The sequence below is a fragment of the Myxine glutinosa genome, chromosome 12, assembly GCF_964187855.1.
Source record: "Myxine glutinosa chromosome 12, kmMyxGlut1.1, whole genome shotgun sequence".
Classification (NCBI taxonomy): Eukaryota; Metazoa; Chordata; class Myxini; order Myxiniformes; family Myxinidae; genus Myxine; species Myxine glutinosa.
In genome coordinates, this window is record NC_136272.1 from 25,708,167 (window position 1) to 25,728,430 (window position 20,264).

Here is a 20,264-nt window from a genome sequence, read left to right on the forward strand (position 1 = left end):
AGCGCGGCTGGCTCCGCCAGGCCGGTGGAGTTGGCGGGTTTCCCCGCGGTGGCGGTTTTCGCCGCGGCGGTGGGCGGGGCGTGGCGGCGGTCACGAGGTGCGTATCAGCATGCTGCGTATGCTGTATCAGCTGATGCTGTGGATCAGCAGCAGCATCAGCAGCATCAGCCACGAGGGCCGTGACGGCCACGCCGACTCTCGCCCGCATGTCCGAAGCGGCGAAGTACTTGTCCGCCTCGGCTGCCAATGCTCGGGGTTCCGTTAGCCCGGTCCCGGCCAATGCGAGGCGAACCTGCGCTGGAAGTTGGCGACGGAAAAGCGCCCGGAATAGAGAACCGGGGGCTTCGTCGCCCAACAGTGACAGCATATGGTCCATTCGGACCGACGGGCGCGTGTCACCGAGCTCGGGGAGATCCAGGAGGCGGTCGGCCCGTGCGTCGTCCGTGAGGCCGAACGTGGCTAGGAGTAGCCGCTTGAGTGCCTCGTACTTGTGGCCGTCCGGTGGGTGGCGAAGGACGGACACAACTCGAGCGGCCGTGCCGGGCCCGAGTGAGGCGACGACGTGGCAATAGCGCGTGTCATCGCCGGTGAGGCGCCGAAGCTGAAATTGGGCTTCGGCCTGGACGAACCAGACTTCGGCCTGAGCCTCCCAAAATTCGGGAAGTTTGATGAAGTTGGCCATGGCAATGGCGTCGCGTGTGGAACGATTGCTCCGGCAGATCCAACATCACGTCGGGGTCACCAGTAAAGCGCGGCGTTACGCGCGCTGCTTGCGAGCAAGGAGGAAGCGGACAAGCGGTAACTTATAAGCGTCTTTATTTCAGGAGCTCACTGTAACTCTGGCGCGCTCCGGGCTGCACGCCCGGTGTATATCATGAGGCCACGCCTACCCCTCGGGCGTGGCCACCGCCCACTTGGTGCGCGGAATGATGTCACCACGCCAGTGGGCTTTTGTGTCCGCCACATAATTATTTCAACAACAAAAACTCGTACCATAATTGCGAGTGTACTAATGTTATTGAAACTTACATTTAATGCTTTCATTCTTATTTCTACTTTTCATCATGATTTATCAAGATTTACATAACAAAACATGAAAAATCCCTCCCCAAGATTCACAGCGTTGGGGTATATAGATAAGCTTGGTAGGGGGTTTCTCCATCTGGCTCCCTATTTATCTTTCTTTCCCTCATCCTCGTACTCTGCAGCCGCTGCTCACACAATCAATTCGCTTGAGGATGTTGTTGTTACAACAGGATCGAATAAACCTGGATTCGATTGCCCGGACAGCATTTGCGCGACTTGCACGATGGCATTGTTTTCATGGAGACCGCCATGTTGTTAAGCGGTACCGAGCACTGCGTTCCGTTGGAGTGATTGCTTCGAATGCTTTGACTCAAGCAAACCGTTTGCAAGCTGCTTGCGTACGGAAAACCCCTCGTTGCAATCCGATGAAGTTACAAATCTCAAACGCACTTTGACACAATGCTTGGAAGTCATGACGGAGAAGAAATTGCCACTGAATTTATGTCATTCTTTTGTGCAAAAGTATTCTGTGATGTATAAGCATTTAATCGCTGCTTGCGTTTATGTGTCGGGGTTACACACGTAAATATATTCGGATAAAGAAAACCGGAAGTAGGAAGAAAGGGGAAAAATGTTTGAGCGTGCCGCCTCTCGCCATTTTGCGTGGATACGGCGGAACCATCGCGAGATCTCGCGAGCTTTGCGTTCGGGTCCGAGCGACTGATCGTGCTCAGGTACACTGACAGACATTTATCTCCACAAATACCTTGGAATACGTCTAAGTTTCTTGGTCCTTTGTCTTTATATGCTTTTCTTAAAAATTTGACGAAACACAATATTTATATTTTATTTTTGTTATTCTCGATCTGCTCGGGGAATATGTCTTGCTCCTTACATGCTGGACATTCACTCGCTCTCCTCGCCTCGACCCCCACACCTCCGCCATTCAACTCACTCACTTCGACAGTTCATTCGTTCTCACCACGGCCATTCACTTATTGTTCTAGGCCGTTCACTCATTCTCCTTGGCGATTCACTCATTCGCCTTGGCGATTCACTCATTCGCCTTGGCGATTCACTCATTCTCCTAGGCCGTTCACTCATTCTCCTCGGCCGTTCACTCATTCTCCTCGGCCGTTCACTCATTCTCCTCGGCCGTTCACTCATTCTCCTCGGCCTTTCACTTATTCTCCACGGCAAGTCACTCGTTCTCTCCACGGCAATTCACTCGTTCTCTTCACCTCGGTCATTCAATCTGACAATCACTCACCTCGGCCATTCACTCGCTCTCCTCATTTCGGCCATTCACTCGCTCTCCTCACCTTGGCCACAAATGGACATCACTCGCTACCCTCACCTCGGCCACACGATGACGATGGACATCACTCGTTCACCTCACCTCGGCCACACGATGGACATCACTCGTCCACCTCACCTCGGCCACACGATGGACATCACTCGCTATCCTCACCTCGGCCACACGATGGACATCACTCGTTCACCTCACCTCGGCCACACGATGGACATCACTCGTTCACCTCACCTCGGCCACACGATAGACATCACTCGTCCACCTCACCTCGGCCACACGATGGACATCACTCGCTATCCTCACCTCGGCCACACGATGGACATCACTCGCTATCCTCACCTCGGCCACACGATGGACATCACTCGTCCACCTCACCTCGGCCACACGATGGACATCACTCGCTATCCTCACCTCGGCCACACGATGACGATGGACATCACTCGTTCACCTCACCTCGGCCACACAATAGACATCACTCGTCCACCACACCTCGGCCACACGATGGACGTCACTCGTCTACCTCACCTCGGCCACACGATGGACATCACTCGTTCACCTCACCTCGGCCACACGATGGACGTCACTCGTCCACCTCACCTCGGCCACACGATGGAAATCACTCGTTCACCTCACCTCGGCCATTCACTCACTCTCACCTCACCTCGGCCACACGATGGACATCACTGGTTCACTTCACCTCGGCCACACGATGGACATCACTCGTTCACCTCACCTCGGCCATTCACTCACTCTCACTCTCACCTCACTCTCACCTCACCTCGGCCATTCACTCACTCTCACCTCACCTCGGCCACATGATGGACATCACTCGGTCACCTCACCTCGGCCACACGATGGACATCACTCGTTCACATCACCTCGGCCACACGATGGACATCACTCGTTCACATCACCTCGGCCACACGATGGACATCACTCGTTCACCTCACCTCAGCCACACGATGGACATCACTCGTTCACCTCACCTCGGCCACACGATAGGCATCACTGGTTCACTTCACCTCGGCCACACGATGGACATCACTCGTTCACCTCACCTCGGCCATTCACTCACTCTCACTCTCACCTCACTCTCACCTCACCTCGGCCATTCACTCACTCTCACCTCACCTCGGCCACATGATGGACATCACTCGGTCACCTCACCTCGGCCACACGATGGACATCACTCGTTCACATCACCTCGGCCACACGATGGACATCACTCGTTCACATCACCTCGGCCACACGATGGACATCACTCGTTCACCTCACCTCAGCCACACGATGGACATCACTCGTCCACCTCACCTCGGCCACACGATGGACATCACTCGTCCACCTCACCTCGGCCACACAATGGACATCACTTGTTCACCTCACCTCGGCCATTCACTCACTCTCACTCTTACCTCACTCTCACCTCACCTCGGCCACATGATGGACATCACTCGTTCACCTCACCTCGGCCATTCACTCACTCTCACTCTCACCTCACTCTCACCTCACCTCGGCCATTCACTCACTCACCTCACCTCGGCCACACGATGGACATCACTCGGTCACCTCACCTCGGCCACACGATGGACATCACTCGTTCACATCACCTCGGCCACACGATGGACATCACTCGTTCACCCCACCTCAGCCACACGATGGACATCACTCGTTCACCTCACCTCGGCCACACGATAGACATCACTCGTTCACCTCACCTCGGCCACACGATGGACATCACTCGTCCACCTCACCTCGGCCACACGATGGACATCACTCGTCCACCTCACCTCGGCCACACGATGTGCATCACTCGTCCACCTCACCTCGGCCACACGATGGAGATCACTCGTCCACCTCACCTTGGCCACACGATGGACATCACTCGTCCACCTCACCTCGGCCACACGATGGACATCACTCGTTCACCTCACCTCGGCCACACGATGGACATCACTCGTTCACCTCACCTCGGCCACGCGATGGACATCAATCGTTGACCTCACCTCGGCCACACGATGGACATCACTCGTTGACCTCCCCTCCTCCACACGATGGACCACACTCGTTCACCTCACCTCGGCCACACGATGGACATTCCTCGTTCACCTCACCTCGGCCACACGATGGACATCCCTCGTTCACCTCACCTTGGACATTCATTTGTTCTTCTCACCTCCACCACACAATGGACATTCACTCGTTCACCTCACCTCGGCCACAGAAAGGACATTCACTCGCTTTCCTCACCTCGGCCACACAATGGGCATTCACTCACTTCCCATACCTGAGTCACACAATGGACATTCACTCACTCCCCTCACCTCGGCCGTTCACTCGCTCCCCTCGCCTCGGTCGTTCACTCTCTCACCTCACCTCGGTCGTTCACACGCTCCCCTCACCTCGGTCATTCACTCGCTCCCCTCACTTCGGTCGTTCACTCGCTCCCCTCACCTCGGTCGTTCACTCGCTCTCCTCACCTCGGTCGTTCACATGCTCCCCTCACTTCGGTCGTTCACTCGCTCCCCTCACCTCGGTCGTTCACTCGCTCCCCTCACCTCGGTCGTTCACTCGCTCCCCTCACCTCGGTCGTTCACTCGCTCCCCTCACCTCGGTCGTTCACTCGCTCCCCTCACCTCGGTCGTTCACATGCTCCCCTCACCTCGGTCATTCACTCGCTCCCCTCACCTCGGTCGTTCACTCGCTCCCCTCACGTCTCAGCCTTTCGCTGGCCCCACAGGCCACCAAATCACTCGTACACACTTTCGCCTTTCTCTATCCTCAGTTGCTCGCTTCCACAGAAGATTTAAATTGCCATATTAATACAACCTTACAAAAGTCGTTTTGCTCGTAAATTGAATGTCGAATCACTAATTTACCAACCCCCCATTGTAGTTATCTGTTACTTTTGGGTTAGGGCAGAAGAATCAAAAAACCTCATCATACCGCATGTTTTTATGGTGCATCAGTGAAGCCCAGTAAATCATTTCATTCAAAACATTATCTCTCACATTTATCTCTCATTTGATCACTTGTTTATCCAATGCCGTCATTTAAAAGAAGAAGTCAGTCATCTTCATCGAAGAAGTCATTTAAAAAAAAAATCGAAATCCAAAATACAGGCATGGAGTAAGCAGGTGCCTACGTTTACTGCACCCCAACTCGCCACAGCCAAATATGCACAATGTTGACAGTAAACTCAAAAAGAGCATCTTGACATTCATCCTTGAACAATAAAAAAAAGTTGCTTTGTCATGACCGTGAAGGTCATTGCATGCATCTGATGAGGTGAACACTGTTATCAACGGGTACTACTAATCGACACTTGTTTTTCATTTGCAGTAAATTTGGAGTTTGACATTGTTTTTTGAATAACTATGTGTGTTATCAGGGCATTCAACATGTTGTACGAGCAAATTGCAGTTGCAATAATGGTCATGGTCTCCCAGTTTATAGACTTGTGCTTTCCGTTACATACTAATGGAGGGTGAGGGAAAGAGAAGGAAGGGTGGGAAAAAGAGAGGGGGGGGGGGGGGGGAAGGGTCGGGGCGGACAGAGTGAGAGAGAGAATGTGAATGAATGAGATTGAGAGGGAGGTGTAGGGAAGGGAGATGGGAGGGGTGGGGGGAGAGAGCAGAGGGGAGAGAGGGGAGAGAGCAGAGGAGAGAGGGGAGCAGAGCAGATCAGATCAGGTTGGAGTTGATCAAAATATGACACCAGATCACATATTCAGGGGACGGACTGGATGGCACCATACGTCACCGAGGCCTACCACATGCTTGTGGGGCTTGAACTTTCTACTTTGGTCTATCAACCTGTTATTGCACCGGATGACACCGAGTAACCGCACGACACCGCGGGGCCCACTGCAGGTGTGTGGGGCTTGAACTTTGTACATTGATCCATCCACCATTTTATATTTAAGGGAATAGAGTGTATTTTGGTTGTGTGTTCACAGAGTGACTGTGTGCCACCTACGGGTACTTTTCCCATGAATTAATACTGTATGTAGCGTGTGGTAGCACGGGTGACTGAACTGCGTACGCAATACCTCGTCGTGCACTTTACCTTATCACGTCGCCCATTCGGCAGTGCTGCATGATAAAAACAAGACCGAAAGTCTCACAGCGGCGTAGCCGTAGTACTCTACTCGCTGCAACGTACAGTACATGATAGTAAAAACACATTGACAGGTTCGACCGCTTCAACGACATGTTCAGCCTGTATGGTATATACATTAAAAATAAAATGTCGGCTGGTGGAGTCAGCTGTCGTATGCCATCATGACATCTATATGCATAACGTCTATGCTTTCCATATTTGATGATCATTTTAACAATCGGTTTGTTTGTGTTTCACACTGAAAGAAAAACGTAAAGGTAGAGCATGGCGATTGTGATATATGACAGGTTCGACGATATATTCGGCCTGAACGGCAAAGGAACCAAAATGGCAGAGTGTGGAGTCAGCCGTTGTACGCCGTAATGACATCAGACGTAATCACATCACCCTGTCATGTGACCAGATCCTCAGCTCTGATTGGTATACGTTTGAGGGGATATACAGTTCATTCAGAAAGTATTCAGACCCCTTCACTTTTTTCACATTTTGTTATGTTGCAGCCTTATGCTGAAATCGTTGAAATTCATTTTTTCCCTCATCAATCCACACTCAATACCCCATAATGACGAAGAGAAAACAGGATTTCAGAAAGTTTTGCAAATTTATTAAAAAGAAAAAACTGAAATATCACATTGACATAAGTATTCAGACCCTTTGCTATGACACTTGAAATTTATCTCAGGTGTCTCCCATTTCTTTTGATCATCTTTGAGATGTTTCTACACCTCGATTGGAGTCCACCTGTGGTAAATTCAATTGATTGGACATGATTTGGAAAGGCACACACCAGTCTATATAAGGTCTCTCAGCTGACAATGCATATGAGATCGAAGGAACTGCCTGCAGAGCTCAGAGACAGCATTGTGTCGAGGCACAGATCTGGGGAAGCCAACAAAAAAAAATCCTGCTGCATTGAAGGTTCCCAAGAGCACAGTGGCCTCCATAATTCTTAAATGGAAGACATTTGGAACAACCAGGACTCTTCCTAGAGCTGACCGCCCGGCCAAACTGAGCAATTGGGAGAGAAGGGCCTTGGTAAGAGAGGTGACCAAGAACCCGATGGTCACTCTGGCTGAGCTCCAGAGATCCTGTGTGGAGATGGGAGAGACTTCCAGAAGGACAACCATCACTGCAACACTCCACCGATCTGGGCTTTATGGCAGAGTGGCCAGACGGAAGCCAATCAGTTCAATCTTGGTTTCATCAGACCACAGAATCTTGTTTCTCACAGTCTGAGAGTCCTATCGGTGCTTTTTTGCAAACTCCAAGCGGGTTTTCATGTGTCTTTCACTGAGGAGAGGCTTCCGTCTGGCCCTCTGCCATAAAGCCCAGATCGGTGGATTGATGAGGGAAAAAATGAATTTAAACGATTTCAGCATGAGGCTGTAACATAACAAAATGTGAAAAAAGTGAAGGGGTCTGAATACTTACTGAATGCATTGTACATACATACAGACAGGCAAACACTGTTCTAGACGGCTTAGCCCAGAGGGCTACACCGTAAAAAGTGTGGGAATACTATGGGGTCGCAACGCAGGTCTTTTTCAAAATTGCTCTAGTGATGGGACTATCAAGAGAGGAGAAAGCAAGGAGGGGGTGGGTGCGAGGAAGGGGAGGTGGTAAGTGAGGATGTTGTGCCACCACAATCAACGATTTTGAAGTTGTTTGACTTGCAACCTGGTTATCATTATATATATAAAATAACCACCTTTAGAGGCCATTTTTCCCCGCAAAGCGGGGGTTGGCCTTTTTCGGGAACCGTGGTTGTTGTTGTTTTTTGGTCCCCTTTTTGAAGCAATGTTTAACGGCCGGATGCCCTTCCTGACGCCAACCCTTTTTGCCGCCTTTAACGACAAACAGGGAATTACCAGTGAACTGGTACTCAATTAGCCGACCTCGGAAGGATGACAGGCTGAGTCAACCCCCCTGGCGTTAATTCAGCAATCGACCGGGATTCGAACCCAGGATCCTAGGATCCTAAGCCGGCACCCTAGCCGCTAGCCCAACACCAGGGTCCAACCAATGGTTAGCCGCTAGCCCAACTAGCCCAACACCAATGATAACCTGGTTATCATTACTCGTCAGTAAACGGCTATGTCAATATTTTGGTATATTTTGTGTCACGGACACAATTTTAAACCTCATTTAGGAAATTTATATAATTGGACGTCACCTCTAACTTGCCACATGTCCTGTCAAAATCTCTGCCGAGGGACAAATTCATCGATATCGCCGAAAGATGTCACGGTCAAGATGTTTGTCCTCGTCGCCATGTAATGAATCCGGGGTGAGTTCACTTACTAAGTTTATTGTCGCATGCTCGCCAAGTGGCTAAAACACTCAAGCAAGCACTCCTTTTAAAATCGTTGATAAGGGACAGCCGGCTTGGCAATCGTTAGCGAGCTGTTTGGTAATTGAACACACCCTTGGACATCTTGACAGCATGCAGTATACCTACATACAAAACGTTTTTGTTTTTTTAAAGACTTTTAAATATAAATCATGACTTTTCCTTGTAATGTAAACGTACCTTGTCCAGTTTTCAACGCAGTTTTAGTTTTTAAAATGTGCACAAACTCGGAGGTGATGTTGAGTGTACAGAAGTGCATGCGTACATTTCAAAGTGTACTTGGACCTAACTTCTTTAAAGTGTACGTGCACATAATAACTTCAACAACAACAAAACAACTAAAAAATAATCTCGGTAATTTCCCCGGCCTCTCGCCTAATTAATTACGTATGCAGGCATTTCACTTGTAAGCCGATTTTCATTTCGCTTCGCATAATATGTGAATTACATAATAAGATGGAGGACATGTTTGTTTTTTTTACATGTCCATACTCATGTGAAATACAGTTTCAAAAGTCGGGTGGAAACCAAAAGTTTTTACAGCGTAGCCCATAGGGCAAAGCCCTCTAGAACAGTGTTTGTCCGTATGTCCGTCCCCATGTCCCCTCAAACATATACCAATCGGAGCTGAGGATCTGGTCACATGACAAGGTGATGTGATTTAGCCTAGGTCACACATAGGCGGATTTGCCGGCGACTACTGGCGACTGAAAAAATCGCCACCACCCGCCGACAATCGTAATGAAACCGTAATGGACGGTCGCCTGTAGTCGTGGTTATCCTCCCCAGGTCGCCTGCAGTCGGCAAGAGCCGCAAAGGGGCAAAATAATTTTTAAAATGTTTAAAAACGGCGCGCTCAGTCGCAATCGAAAAAAATCCGCCATGCTGTCGCGATGGAACCGCCATGCTGTCGTCGGTATCCGTAATAAGACCGTAAAGCGGCCGCAACCCAGTCGCTCATAGTCTTCCGCAATCGCCCCAGCATCGCCCCACCAGCCAGCACGGCAGAGATGCGAATGCCATACGGCCTTCCTGCGGCATCTTCCCGACTACGGGCCGACACTGTTGCGGCTGCATATCGACTACAGAAGAACTGCCACGTCTCCCCTGCGGCTATGGGAGACTGACGACGACAGCAGTAGGACTCTTGGCGGCCGAGTTACGGCCATTGGCGACAGAGATACGACTGCCTGGCGACTGCATTACGACATACCACGATTCCATGGCAAGACAGGATGGTGTGAGGGTCTCCGTGGAGTGAGGTCCTGTGGTGCTGACAAGGATATGGCTTTATTGTTTGGACTTGGGACTTTTGGGAACTTTATTTTTGGGACTTTGGTCCTTTGGAAACTTTATTTATGGGACTTGGGACCAGTGGAAATAATTTGTTGGACTTTATTTCCATTCTCTCTCCCTGCAGAAAAGTTTGATTATTACATTACAATGACACATCTTTATTAACTTTCTTATTGTACATCAAACATCTTTATGCTTCATGTCATACATCATTGAAATGAATAAAGTGAAATGTAAAATAGAGAGATAAAGATTTAAAAAGTTGTGTGAATCGTCTCCAATCGCCGGCGGTCTTATTGCAGTCTTGCGGACGTCGGAGTAAACCGCCACCCGGCCCCAATGCAGTCGCCGCGATCCGCCATCGGTCGTAATCTAGCCGCCAGACTGTCGCCACGCTGCCGCCGTGCATCCGCATTGCAGTCGTCGTCGATCTTCAACAGTCGCCATCCCACTCGGGGCGTCGTCGCAATGTAGTCGCAATGTGGCCGCCTGCAGTCGCCATACTGCCGCCTGACCATATTTGACCACCCGAAATCGCCAGTAGTCGCCGAAAAATCTTGATCGCCGGCAGTCGCCAGTAGTCGCCAAAATATCCGCCTATGTGTGACCTAGGCTTTAGGTCTGATGTCATTACGGCGTACAACGGCTGACAATCCGCCATTTTGATTTCTATACCGTTCAGGTCGAACATATCGTCAAACCTGTCATATTTCACAATCGCCATGCTCTACCTTCACGTTTTTCATTCCGTGTGAAACACAAACCGATTGTTAAAATGACCATCAAATATCAAAAGCATAGATGTTACGGATCTTCCAACGACACAGTACGTATAGTTCTTGGGCTTCATGCCTTCATGCCTCACCTTCAGGCTGCTTCAGACAAATTAGCCCAGGTTTCTTAATACAGTAGTATTTTTTTCGGAATAATAATAATAGTGTTAATACTAATAATATCGGAAATATAACCGTAACACTGCAATCCCTTTGTCGTTATTGCAAAGTTTCTAGATTGAAGCGGTGTATGGTTCATGAATCGATGATAAGTGCTGTACGGTACTAATAACTGGAAGTAAGGAATTAGCCTCCGTTTGTTGATAGTAATATCATTTTCATAATAATGATAATGTAACGTTAATCTTATAGGAAATCTAATCGTAACAATCCTCCCTTCGTAGTGACTGCAAAGTTACTGGAGGTTAAAAATATATCATCTTGGATGAAAGTAGCGGAAGTTTTGTGTCCGTCCATCACGCTATGTCATTATGTCTATGATGTCATTACGGCATACGCCAGCTGACTCCACCGACCGACATTTTTATTTATATGCCATACGGGCCGAATATGTCGTTGAAGTGGTCAAACCTGTCATGTGTTTTTACACACAGCTGTATGTTGCAGCTAGTAGAGTACTACGGCTACCCCGCTGTTGGACTTTCGTCTTTCGTTCTTGTTTTTTTTTTTACTAAAGACCACTTTTATTTCCACTGCATTATCATTATGAGAAAATACCTTCTTTGGGCGGTGTATATTAGACTTTTTTTTATACTCGGGCTAAGGTTTGTAATGGAGCACACACACACACACACACACACACACACACACACACACACACCCCTCCACACATACATACACACACACACACACACACACACACACACACACATCCAACCCCCCCCTCATCCACACGCACACCCCAACCCCCCCCCCCCAACATACACCCATATCCCCCCCCCCCCCCCCCCACACCCACACACACGCACATCCCCACATCCACACACATGCACATCCACACACAAACACACACACATACACACACCCACCCACACGCACACATACTCCCACCCCCCCCACCCCTAACACACGCACACACACTCCCCCCCTCCACCCCCCTAACACACGCACACACCAAACCCCTCCCACACACACACACACACACATCCCTCCCCCCCCACACCCACACACACATCCACACATGTCAATCCATGCACTGATTGCAGAAAAAAGCCATTTTAAAAAGAAAATTAACCTGAAATTGCAGAGACAGAATTATTGTCCCCCGTCGCTCAGCGGAGCGAAAGGGGGACGATGGCTTTCCCCTCCGTCCGTGTGTCCGTCCGTGCGAGCGTGCGGGCATGCGTGCGGGCGTGCGTGCGTAAGCGAAGGACCGCATTCGAATTTGGTGTGTGGGTGTAACCCACGTCAAAATCCAAGATGGCCGCCGCCATGTATGTCTGAACATTGTGAGATGAATATCTTGAAAAATAAGCAAAGTACCAACTTCTAATCTGGTGTGTGGGTGTATCTCGGCATAAGGACGAACGCTATTGAAAATTGGGTCGCCACGTCAAAGTCCAAGATGGCCACCACCATATATATGTCTGAAACCTGTGAGCGAAATATCACGAAAAATAAGCGAAGTACCGACGTCTAATCTGGTGTGTGGGTGTATCTAGGCACAAGCAAGAACGCTGTTTAAAATCAGGTCGCCACGTCAAAAGCCAAGATGGCCGCCACCATGTATGTCTGAAACTTGTGAGATGAATATCTTGAAAAATAAGCAAAGTACCAACTTTTAATTTGGTGTGTGGGTGTATCTCGGCACAAGGAAGAACGCTATTGAAAATTGGGTCGCCACGTCAAAATCCAAGATGGCCGCCACCATATATATGTCTGAACCTTGTGAGCGAAATATCTTGAAAAATAAGCGAAGTACCAACTTCTAATCTGGTGTGTGGGTGTATCTAGGCACAAGCAAGAAAGCTGTTTAAAATTGGGTCGCCACGTCAAAATCCAAGATGGCCGCCGCCATGTATGTCTGATGCCATGTATGTCTGAACCTTGTAACCTGCATATCTTGAAAAATAAGCGAAGTACCAACTTCTAATCTGGTGTGTGGGTGTATCTAGGCATAAGGAAGAACGCTATTGAAAATTGGGTCGCCACGTCAAAATCCAAGATGGCCGCCACCATATATATGTCTGAAACTTGAGCGAAATATCTCGAACAATAAGCGAAGTACCAACGTCTAATCTGGTGTGTGGGTGTATCTATTGGGTCGCCACGTCAAAATCCAAGATGGCCACCGCGATGTATGTCCGAAACTTGTGAGATGAATATCTTGAAAAATAAGCGAAGTACCAACTTCTAATTTGGTGTGTGGGTGTATCTCGCCATAAGGAAGAACGCTATTGAAAATTGGGTCGCCACGTCAAAATAGAAGATGGCCGCCACCATATATATGTCTGAACCTTGTGAGCGAAATATCTTGAAAAATAAGCGAAGTACCAACTTCTAATTTGGTGTGTGGGTGTGTCTCGCCATAAGGAAGAAAGCTATTGAAAATTGGGTCGCCACGTCAAAATCCAAGATGGCCGCCACCATATATATGTCTGAACCTTGTGAGAGAAATATGTCGAAAAATAAGCGAAGTACCAACTTCTAATCTGGTGTGTGGGTGTATCTAGGCACACGGAAGAACGCTGTTTAAAATTGGGTTGCCACGTCAAAATCCAAGATGGCCGCCGCCATGTATGTCTGAATCTTGTGAGAAGAATATCTTGAAAGATAAGCGAAGTACCAACTTCTAATTTGGTGTGTGGGTGTATCTCGGCATAAGGAAGACCGCTATTGTAAAGTGGGTCGCAACGTCAAAATCCAGGACGGCCGCCACCATATATATGTCTGAACCTTGTGAGCAAAATATCTTGAAAAATAAGCGAAGTACCTTCTGGTGTGTGGGTGTATCTCGGCATAAGGAAGAACGCTATTGAAAATTGGGTCGCCACGTCAAAATCCAAGATGGCCACCTCCATGTATGTCTGACCCTTGTGAGCGAAATATCATATCATAGCATGTTTTCTGCGTGTTCCACTTTGTCAACTCACATCACTTCCCCGACGGGGGACCTAGGCGTAACGCTTGTTTATTTTATCTGAGAAGCTAAACAATTCTGCTTCTTCTTCTTTAGTAGCTCACAACTTTATGTCGAATGCGATCATGTTAAAAAAAGTCAGAATTTGAGCAAATCTGTTTCATTCGTTTGTTAATAGACCTCATCTATTGAGAAATCTGCAATTGGAATTTTATTTGAGGTTCAAATGACCGCGGGAGATCGTGTGATAGTGATCACGAAGGACAAAATGCTGCGTTTCTTCTTCTTTCAACAATAAAGACTTATAGCTTCGAGACCGTACATCCAATCATCTTGAAATTTTGCACACTTGTTCAGTTTGATGAGATCTACATTGCATTAAAAATTCAAGTCGATCCATGCAGTGGTTCAAGAGTTAGAAGCTTTTTAAAATTTAACTTCCATTATTCATTGCGGCCAAACCATGTGACTTATCAAAACGTCTCAAGTAACATTGGAACATTTGTGTAAAGTTTCCACTTGATATCTCCACAAATTATGGAGGTGATACCATTTCTAGTTTGAGTTTTAAAACGTCATAACTCTGAAACCATGTGTCGGATGACGTCGCGCTCCATGACTTTTTTGTTCATCATGGGTATGCGAATATGCATGCCAAGTTTGGGTTTCGATCCGTTCAGCCGTTGCGGAGAAAAAGGGTTTTTTGTGTTTTTTCACGAGAAACAGGATGGCGGCCGAACCAGGTGACGTATGACTTCAAAAGTTTTTGCAATCTGAGTTATTTTTAACGACGCATCTGGGAAAAAATCCCATTTTGGGGGGAATTTTTTTTTGTTTGACGAATTCTAACCTCTTAACATTAGCATTTTTTATATACTCGATACACATATCTTTTGTTCCCATTGAAGAGTTCTTCAGAATGAGCCATTCCTCAAATTTTTCCATTGAGCCGTATCGGAGATACAGAGGGGAAAAGTTGAATTTGTTTTACAAGATGGCGCCCATACCACGTGACCTATGACGTCATAATTAGCACTAAAAAATTATAGGAGCCGAAACGATCATTTGATGAAAATTTCCTGTCAATCCGACAAGGGGTTGCTGAGAACATTAATTTTGAAGTTTTCGGAGGTGCAAAATAGGGCGGAAGAATAATAATAACTAGAACTGCCACTTTAAAACTGCTGGCAGTGATGACCGGTTTACTCGCACCTACTTTTGATAGAACCCCACTTTTGATACAACCCCACTTTTGATACAACCCCACTTTTCATACAACCCCACTTTCATTGGACATGCTTTGCCACAACCCCCTTGGATACAACCCTGATAAACACTCACACACACACACACACACCCTTCACACACACACACACACACACACACACCCACACCTGCCTTCACACACACACACACACACACACACATCCCCCCCCCCCACATGCACACCCCTCCACACATACATACATACACACACACACACACATCCAACCCCCCCTCCTTCACACGCCCCCCCCCCCACATACACACATATCCACCCCCCCAAACCCACACACCCACACACAAACACCCCCACCTCCACACACACACACACACACACACACACACACACACACACACACACACACACACACACACACCTCCACACATACACACACACACACACACACACACACATCTGCGCTCCCTCCATACGCACACCCCAACCCCCACACACACATATCCACCCCCCCCCACCCACACACACACACACATACATCCACACACACGCACATCCACACACACACACACACACACACACACACACACACAACCCCCCTCCCCCAACATGCACACCCCTCCGCACATACATACACACACACACACACACACATCCAACCCCCCCTCCTTCACACGCACCCCCCCCCCCCCCCCCCACATACACACATATCCACCCCCCCCAAACTCACACACCCACACACAAACACCCCACACCCCTCCCCCACACGTACACCCCTCCACATATACACACACACACACACACACACCCCCACCTCCACACATACATACACACACACACACACACACACACACACACACACACACACACACACCCTACCCCCTCCCACACACACACCCACACCCCTCCCACCACACGCACACCCCTCCAAACACACACACACACACACACACACACACACACACCCCTCCCCCCACACGCACACACACATCCAGACAAGCGCGCATCCCCCTCCCCCCAACCCCAAGACACATCCCACACACACATCCCCCGACACACACCCCCATGCCCCCTCCCCACACACACATCCCCACACACACACACATCCCCACACACACACACATTCCACCTACCCCCCACCCACATACACACACATACACACACACAAACACATGCACACGTCCTCCCACCCCCACCCCCAACACACACACACACACACACACACACATATCCCCCCACCCCTAACACACACACATGCACACATCCCCCCCACTCCCAACACACACACACAAACACACACACATATCCCCCACCCCTAACACACACACAAACACATGCACACACACAAACACCCCCACACCCCTCCCCACACACAAACACCCCTCCACACATACACCCCTCCACACACACACATATCCACCCACCCCCTCACACCCACACACACATACACACACACGCACATCCACACATCCACACACACAAACACACGCACACATCTCCCCACCCCACTCCCAACACACACACACACACCCACACACCCCTCCACACATACACACACACACACACACACACACATATCCATCCCCCCCTCCTCCACATGCACACCCCAACCCCTCCACACACACACACACATATCCACCCCCCCCCCCCCCCACACCCACACACACACCCACACACACACATCCCCCCACACATATCCCTGCACACACATCCCTACACACACACACACATCCCCCCCCCACACACAGCCACACACACACACACACACACACACACATCCCTCCACACATACACACACAAACACACACACACACACACACACACACACATATCCAACCCCCCTCCTCCACACGCACACCCCAACCTCCCCCCCCCCCCACATACACACATATCCCCCCCCCCCCCCAACCCACACACACACACACACAGACATCCACACACACGCACATCCACAGACATCCACACACACGCACATCCACACACACACACAAACACACACACATCCCCCCCACCCCATCCATTTTAAAAAATATTTTCGTTTAATTAACGATATCTGCCACCCGTCGAAGAACGTCATGCCGTGGCATGACGTCATCCGTGGCCCGTGCCGTGTGTCAGCGGAGGAAACGAAGTGTCCCGTCGATCGAACTTGGTCAAATTTTTCATGATTGTCACCAAATGTGTTGTGGTATTTTGTTAACTCATCCAAGGCAATACGACAATCGAAATCCGATTTGAAATCGGAGCCAAATTGACGCCGTAAGATCTGCCTGCACGTGTGGATATTTTACCTGTGGAAGATTTCACTTTGGAAATGCGACCCATTTAAAATGTTAGATTTTGAATAACTTCGTCATTTTAAATCGGATTCCACAACGTAAAGGTCACCATTGCTTGCAGATACCTCTCTTTCTCCTTAAAATTGAAGACAGGATGAACTTCAGAGCGAGAAATAAGCCGAGGCGGCGGAGAGTTTTACAATGTTATTTTCCAATGTAAATGACAATATCGTGTAGTTTTACGAAAATTCATCAGAATTTGCCCAGATTTGTTGCATTCAAATGTTAACACCCTCTCGCGACTGCCAAATCCGAAGACAATTTAATTTCGAGCTACCCTTAGCTCGTGAGGTGGTTATGTCACATGGCCTGGTCAAAAAAAAGTGTTGTGGTTCTTCTTCTTCAGGCAATAACAACTTCTAGTTTCCAGACCGTACATCCAATCATCTTGAGATTTTGCACACTTGTTACTCTTCATGACTTCTAATACAGTATGAAGTTTCACGTCGATCAATAAAGCGATTCAAAAGATATCCATTAAAAAAAAAATTCGTTTAATTAACGATATCTGCCAAACCACGTGACCTATCGCAAATTATAAAATGACATTTTAGTAGACTGACATGCTGAACAGATCTGTGAATTTTCTCCTTGATTGGATCAAAAATGAGGGAGGAGCTTGGTTTTAAAGGTTCATGCTTAAAAACGTCATAACTCTGAAACCATGTGTCGGATGATGTCGCCCTCGCTGACTTTTTTGTTCGTCATGGGCATGCGATTCTGCTTGCAAAGTTTCGCCTTGATCTGTTCAGCCGTTGCAGAGAAAAAGGGATTTTCGTGTTTTCACGAAAAACAAGATGGCGGCCGAACCACGTGACCTGCGACGTCATAATTACCATTAAAATATTCTACAGACCGAATCCCTCCTATGGTGAAAATTTTATCTCAATCGGCCCTATTATTGCAGAGAAAATGTTTTTTAAAGGAAATTAAAACTGAAAATGGCAATCGCACTGATGTCGGATGATGTCGTGGCCTGGGTGGACAAAATGGTGTGTTTCTTCTTCTTTCAACAATAAAGACTTTAGCTTCGCGACCGTACATCCAATCATCTTGAAATTTTGCACACTTGTTCCACCCGATGAGAGCTACATTGCATTAAAAATTCAAGTCGATCCATGCAGCGGTTCAAGAGTTACAAGCTTTTTAAAATTTAACTTCCATTATTTATTGCGGCCAAACCATGTGACTTATCAAAACATCTCAAGTAACGATGAAACATCCCCCCATGTGGAACATTTGTGTAAAGTTTCCACTCGATACCTCCACAAATTATGGAGGTGATTCCATTTCTAGTTTGAAATTTGAAAACGTCATAACTCTGAAACCACGTGTCGGATGACGTCGTGCTCGCTGACTTTTTTGTTTGTCATGGGTATCCGAATATGCATGCCAAGTTTGGGCTCGATCCGTTCAGCCGTTGCGGAGAAAAAGTTTTTTTTGTGTTTTTTCACGGAAAACAAGATGGCGGCCGAACTATGTGACGTATGACTTCGAAAATTTTCGCATTCTGAGTTTTTTTTAACGAAGCATCTGGGGAAAAAATCTCATTTTCGGGGGAGAAAAACTGTGTTTGACGAATTCTAACCTCTTAACGTTAGCATTTTTGATATACTCAATACACATGTTTTTTGTTCCCATTGCAGAGTTCTTTAGAATGAGCCATTCCTCAAATTTTTCCATTGAGCCATTTCGGAGATACAGAGGGGCAAAGTTGAAGGTGTTTTACAAGATGGCGCCCATACCACGTGACCTATGACGTCATCATTAGCATTAAAAAATTCTACGAGCCTAGCCGATCATTTGATGAAAATGTCCTGTCAATCCGACCAGCGGTTGCTGAGAAACTTAATTATGAAGTTTTCGGAGGTGCAAAATAGGGCGGAAGAATAATAATAATAATAAGAAAAACTCTAGCAGTAATAATAGGTAACTCTCCATTTATGGAGAGTAAACCTAACTAGAACTGCCACTTTAAAACTGCTGGCAGTGATGACCGGTTTACTCGCACCCACTTTTGATGCAACCCCTCTGTTGATACAACCCCACTTTTGATACAACCCCACTTGTGATACAACCCCACTTTCATTGGACATGCTTTGACACAACCCCCTTGGATACAACCCCGACACACACACACACACACACACACACACACACACACACACACACACACACACACACACACACATCCCCCCTACCCCCTCCCACACACACACCCACACCCCTCCCCCCACACGCACACCCCTCCAAACACACACACACACACCCACACCCACACATCCCTCCCCCCACACACACACACACATCCCTCCCCCCACACACACACACATCCCTCCCCCCCCACACACACACACACACACATCCCCCCTACACACACACACACACACAACACACACACACACACACACACACACACACACACACACCAAGCCCCCCCCCCCCACCTACACACACACATCCCTCCACCCCCACACACACACACATCCCCCCTACACACACACACGCACACACACCCCACCCCCAACACACACACACACACACATCCACACACACACACGCACACACACAAACACGCGCACACCCCTCCCCCCACGCGCACACACACATCCCCCCTACACACACACACACACACACACACACACACACACACACACACACACACACACACACACACACACACAACACATACACACACACATCCCCCCTACCCCCACCTACACACACACA

General features: G+C 48.4%; 1 protein-coding gene across 6 annotated transcripts in view; it reads left to right on the forward strand.

Moving 5' to 3' along the window:
• The first annotated feature begins 1,620 nt into the window (after positions 1–1,620).
• The window catches only part of LOC137438082 (transcription factor CP2), a 176,642-nt gene continuing 157,998 nt past the window's right edge, over positions 1,621–20,264 (forward strand). For 4 of the 6 annotated variants that reach the window (XR_013621062.1, XR_013621063.1, XM_078766599.1 and 1 more), the window contains exon 1: positions 1,660–1,760. The gene's annotated coding sequence lies outside the window, so the exon portion shown is untranslated. Of the gene's footprint in view, positions 1,761–20,264 lie in introns of all 6 variants that reach the window. The other 2 variants (XM_078766601.1, XM_078766600.1) reach the window with 2 other exon arrangements.